At 39.5% G+C, this 6162-nt stretch overlaps 1 long non-coding RNA gene across 1 annotated transcript; it reads left to right on the forward strand.

Moving 5' to 3' along the window:
- The first annotated feature begins 3152 nt into the window (after positions 1 to 3152).
- Positions 3153 to 4689, forward strand: LOC142474149 (uncharacterized). Its single transcript, XR_012790134.1, has 2 exons — positions 3153 to 3366; positions 4446 to 4689. It is a non-coding gene; the product is annotated as an uncharacterized LOC142474149 (long non-coding RNA).
- Positions 4690 to 6162: the final 1473 nt, after the last annotated feature.

A 6162-nucleotide genomic window follows, 5' to 3' on the forward strand; every position in this document is an offset into this window, starting at 1 on the left:
AAAGGGGGGAATTAAAATGGTTGAAGTGGATAATGACAAGTATATACCGATCCAAAAAAACAACTCCTGAGCATGTATGTACTGCTTACATGGATGTACTATTAGCATGTACAGTGTTGTTTGTTACTGCAGTTACCAATTTATTTCCATTTTAAATATTTAATTTCTCTGAAATGGTGCAAGCAAATTGTATGAAAAGTTGCAAACGAATACATGAATGTTTTGTATCCAGAGTCAGGGGGATGAGATGAGATGGGGTCATGTTCATACAGTATTTGAACTGTACATTACTAAAAGAAGGCTTTTTTTCTATGCAGATACAGTATAGTGTTTCAAACACATGCTATACACACGTACACACACATACACATACACACACACACACACACACACACACACACACACACACACACGAGGTAATGTAAAGATGTGGGTGAACAGAGCGAAAAAGATTGTACTAGAAACGCTTATTAACATCAAAGGAATGGGCCTAAAGCAAAAGTTTGAACAGCAGCAGCAGCTGCAGTACCCCTGATATCTATGGATGGGACAGATACCCCCTGCAGGCAGACGCACGCACGCACGCACGCACGCACGCACACACACACACAGGGAGGGGTCTGTAGTGTGACAGAGCACACCAGCTTCGCCACCAGGCACTCCTTCTTGAATTAAAATAAAACTATCTCCTTACCTCTTTCTGGATGCCCCCTCTTTACCAACAAGAGGGACAGGACCAGCTCTCCTCAGCTTCCATTTTCCTCTTCCTTTCCTCTCTCCCTTGAAAACTTTCTGCACCTGAGACAGTGGGAGGGAGGGAGATAGAGCATGAAACAGCACCCCAAATCCTGTCCCATTACAAGCAGCACAGGCTTCTGTCCCTCTACTCCTCTGCCTACAGTCATTTGCATGGGAGGGAGGAGCTGCTTGCTCTCTCTCTCCCTCTTTCTCCCTCTCTCTCCTCTCCCTCCCTCCCTCTCTCTTTTAGAAGCTTTACACCTGCCATCCTGCCTACAGTATGTGATGATATCACAATGTCTCTCTTACATCACAGACAGGCTGACATCATCACACAGGCTGGCGGCCAGCAAGAGACAGAAATGCAGATAGAGACACACTGACAAATACATACACTGTAGGCACAGGCACCATGCGGCTTCTGCACCATAAAAGTTCATTTGAATCAAAAATAATGTCATCTTTTAAGTGAGGCGCTATTGAAATCTTGGGGGTCTAAGTGTCAAGACAATCTTGACATAAAACGGAGGCATCATTTTCAATCATTCAATAATGATGTGGTTTTGGATGACAGTATTCTATGAGATATCATGGGAAAATAATAGGAGACATAATGGAAATACAGTATCGTCCAATTTGTGACCATAATGGGAATATACATAGCGCTTCCTTCACAGGAAATAATACATGTGACATAACGGGAATGTAGTAAGTATGTGGGTTTGGCTGGGATTATCCTACATCCTGCAGGGATATAATAACTGGGAAAACGCTATATTTGATACCGCCACGTTGTGGGATGAGCGAGTAAACATTGCATGTCATTTCCCAGAATCCCTTGCTGCAGTGGGAGCACTGTATGCTACTGTACTGTAGGTGATAATGGTTGAAATATATATATATATATATATATAGATATATAGATATATATATCTATATATATATATATATATATATATATATATATATATATATATATATATATATATATATATATATACATACACATCAACCAGTACAATAATTTAAAAGGGGGGAATTAAAATGGTTGAAGTGGATAATGACAAGTATATACCGATCCAAAAAAACAACTCCTGAGCATGTATGTACTGCTTACATGGATGTACTATTAGCATGTACAGTGTTGTTTGTTACTGCAGTTACCAATTTATTTCCATTTTAAATATTTAATTTCTCTGAAATGGTGCAAGCAAATTGTATGAAAAGTTGCAAACGAATACATGAATGTTTTGTATCCAGAGTCAGGGGGATGAGATGAGATGGGGTCATGTTCATACAGTATTTGAACTGTACATTACTAAAAGAAGGCTTTTTTTCTATGCAGATACAGTATAGTGTTTCAAACACATGCTATACACACGTACACACACATACACATACACACACACACACACACATACACACACACACGAGGTAATGTAAAGATGTGGGTGAACAGAGCGAAAAAGATTGTACTAGAAACGCTTATTAACATCAAAGGAATGGGCCTAAAGCAAAAGTTTGAACAGCAGCAGCAGCTGCAGTACCCCTGATATCTATGGATGGGACAGATACCCCCTGCAGGCAGACGCACGCACGCACGCACGCACGCACACACACACACACACACAGGGAGGGGTCTGTAGTGTGACAGAGCACACCAGCTTCGCCACCAGGCACTCCTTCTTGAATTAAAATAAAACTATCTCCTTACCTCTTTCTGGATGCCCCCTCTTTACCAACAAGAGGGACAGGACCAGCTCTCCTCAGCTTCCATTTTCCTCTTCCTTTCCTCTCTCCCTTGAAAACTTTCTGCACCTGAGACAGTGGGAGGGAGGGAGATAGAGCATGAAACAGCACCCCAAATCCTGTCCCATTACAAGCAGCACAGGCTTCTGTCCCTCTACTCCTCTGCCTACAGTCATTTGCATGGGAGGGAGGAGCTGCTTGCTCTCTCTCTCCCTCTTTCTCCCTCTCTCTCCTCTCCCTCCCTCCCTCTCTCTTTTAGAAGCTTTACACCTGCCATCCTGCCTACAGTATGTGATGATATCACAATGTCTCTCTTACATCACATTAGGATCCAGGGCAGGAAGGGAGCAGCATCATCAGGAACACCCAGAAAAAAATACAAAACTCATCATAGTGTAGTATGAAAAATAAATGTCAATGTGTGGAACTTGGCTCTTTAAATAACCTACTTACAGAATGTAAGATATATAAGTGCAGGTTTGTAATTGTGATGGATCTTTGGACACCTCAGGTTATGGGTTGCAGCAAGCAGCAGCATACATCAGATAGGGGTGGTGTCTGGCAAGATGGTGTTTTCACTCTGGCAGCAGCTTCCAATCAGTCATATGCAGTCATACAAAGATAAGGGAAACAATAGTGCTTTACCAAAATAACACAGAGTTTTATCGTGAAGACGAGCAGGAAATGTACTCACAATATAATAAATGAGCACATTCACATCATGGTATCTTTAGGAACCAGGGTATTGGATCGGCCGGTGGAGAAATCCCTCACTTCACTCCGCTTCCTTGTCCTCCACGAGGGTGCCCCCTCGTCCGGTGCCAGATGGATGGCGTCTGTCGTCACTTCCTGGCCTGGCGGTGACGACTTCCGGTGAGCGTAAGTAGAGCGGAGAGTAGGGGGAACGCCGGTCCAAGACTATGCCTCCGTGAATACAGCAGAAAGACAGTTCCCAAACGGTAGATACAGCTGGGCTCTGCTAACTGTCTGCAGATTTCTTTAGCTCAACGCGTTTCACTGCATGCCGCAGCTTCCTCAGGAGCAATGATAATGTCCCCTACTGGGTGCTATTTAAATAGCCCATTCAATTAGGGCAATTGGTAATGCAATCATATATAATTGACACAAGATGATGAACATCATTACACACAGAGTCTCCCAAGCTGGGTACATAATCTCTGTGATCCAAAAAAACGACGCATAAAATACTTTAATACAATTTATTTAAAAAGAACATAGAACAGAATATATACTAAAATAAAAAATTAAATACTAAAATTAATGGGTAGTCGTTAGGTCGAGATGCTTAATGGAAGGTAGAGAGAGAGAAAGAGACATATGTTAGTTGATCATAAACACAAAATATGATTAACTTAAATAAAAACATATAAAAGTTATACAATGAGAAATCCAAACTGGAAATGTAAAAGACTGGCATGACTAAAAGTGACTTAAAAAGGAGGGGAGGGGGAGGGGGAAGTGTGTGACATAGGGGAAAATTTATTTTAAAAAATAAAATAAAAATAAAATAAAATAATAACTAGAGGAAGGGTGCAATCTCAAAATCAACATTAAGACCATGTGGTGTCAGCGTGTTAAGTTTATGCACCCAAAACATCTCTCTTTTGCTTAAATCTAAATTTCTATCTCGTCCTCTCCAATGTTGTGCCACATGCTCTATTGCGGTAAATTTTAACCCTTTTGTATTGGAGTTGTGAAAAGAGGAAAAATGTTTGGAGACATTATGTGACTGCACACTACGCCTTATATTGCTTAAATGCTCCAAAATACGTATCTTAATAGCTCTTGATGTTTTTCCAACGTATTGGAGCCCGCATGGGCATTCCAGGAGGTAGATTATATAATTAGAGTTGCAGTTCATGTATTGTTTAATTCTGTAATCCTCATTTTTATTATTGCACCTAAATCCCTTTTTGTCTTGCTGTTTGTATTCACAGGCCTTGCAACAACCACAGCCGTGAAACCCTTCCAATTTTTGAAGCCATCCATTTCTATTTGTCTCTACTTTCTTAATATTACTGGGAGCTATTATACCTTTTAGATTTTTGGCCTTTTTAAAAATCACTCTCGGGCGATCTGGGATTTCTTCTTTTAAAATCGGATCATTTAATAAAACATGCCAGTGTTTCTGTATTATTTTCTTTATATTGTTTGACTCTTTATTAAAAGAAGTTAAAAATGCTGTGTCGAAATTTTTCTTATTATTTGAAGATGTTTCTCTATCTTTAGCTACTAATAGGTCAATTCTATTCAGACCATTTGCTTTTTCTAATGCCATGTCTAGGAGTTCTGTTTTGTATTGTTTTTCTACAAAACGTTCTTTCAGTATATTGCATTGATCATTGAATACTATACAGTATTGTCTGTGCAATTTCTCCGCATTCGTCTGAATTGGTTGTATGGGACATTGTCCATCCATATATCCTGGTGACAGCTTGTACGTAATATATAATTATTGCTGTCAACTTCCTTAAAGAAAGACCTAGTTTTGAGAATCTCATTCTCTATATAAATATTCAAATCCAAATAATTGAGGGAACTATTACTTGTCACAGAGGTGAATTGTAAGTTATACGTATTCACATTAATACTCGACAAGAAGGAGTCCAAACTCTCCTGGCCACCACGCCAAATTAAAAACACATCATCGATGTAGCGCCGCCATAGGACAAGGTCCGCCCCCAGAACGCCACCGGGCCAAATGTGCTGTTCCTCCCAGAATCCCATAAAGAGATTCGCGTAACTGGGAGCAAACCTCGTACCCATGGCGGTGCCACATCTCTGAATGTAAAAACTGTTCTCAAACCAAAAATAATTCTTGTCAAGTATGAAACAGATACCATCTATAATAAACTGAATCTGCTGTTCTTTCATATCTAGATCTTGTTTCAGAAAGAAATTAACAGCTTCACATCCTAAGGAGCCAAGTTCCACACATTGACATTTATTTTTCATACTACACTATGATGAGTTTTGTATTTTTTTCTGGGTGTTCCTGATGATGCTGCTCCCTTCCTGCCCTGGATCCTAAACTGTTGTAAGGGAATCAGTGCATATTCCCTGGAAGGTTGAGAGAATTCGTCAGTTTCACAAACTTTTAATTTTATTTTTTTGAGCACTTTTATAGTTGTTAAGCGCCTTTCCAAGTCACTGGGTTTCACATTGTTTCTCTGCACTTGATTTGGTGGCTGCTGTACACTATTGTTTTTTATATTATACACTGTTATTATCTATTTTTGATATTATGGAAGTTGTTTCACCAAATATATTTGCTAAAAGGCAAAATAGACACTTATTATTCACAGATACTAATATAACCCACACAGTAGTGAAAGATGATTTTTTAGATGAAGAATTTATTAAACTAGAGAGGTTACTTATTAAAGATACTAGAAGATGGATAGACCTCAAATTTCTAAACAGATATATGGATTGCAAACGTATCCCGAGAGGCCTTAGATTCACCAAAAAACCCTCGTCCAATTTGGACGACGAGGATTTTGTGAATAAATGGTATGAGACCATAGACAACTGCTCCTTTAACCTTATGACATCACTGGTAAACCAACATAAAAAACATATTAAGAAAATTGATGAGGAGGTTACTATAATAGAGGAGAGGTTAGCCCATATGGAAGATACCATTGAATTTAA

This window comes from Ascaphus truei (genome assembly GCF_040206685.1).
Source record: "Ascaphus truei isolate aAscTru1 chromosome 15 unlocalized genomic scaffold, aAscTru1.hap1 SUPER_15_unloc_1, whole genome shotgun sequence".
Lineage (NCBI taxonomy): Eukaryota > Metazoa > Chordata > Amphibia > Anura > Ascaphidae > Ascaphus > Ascaphus truei.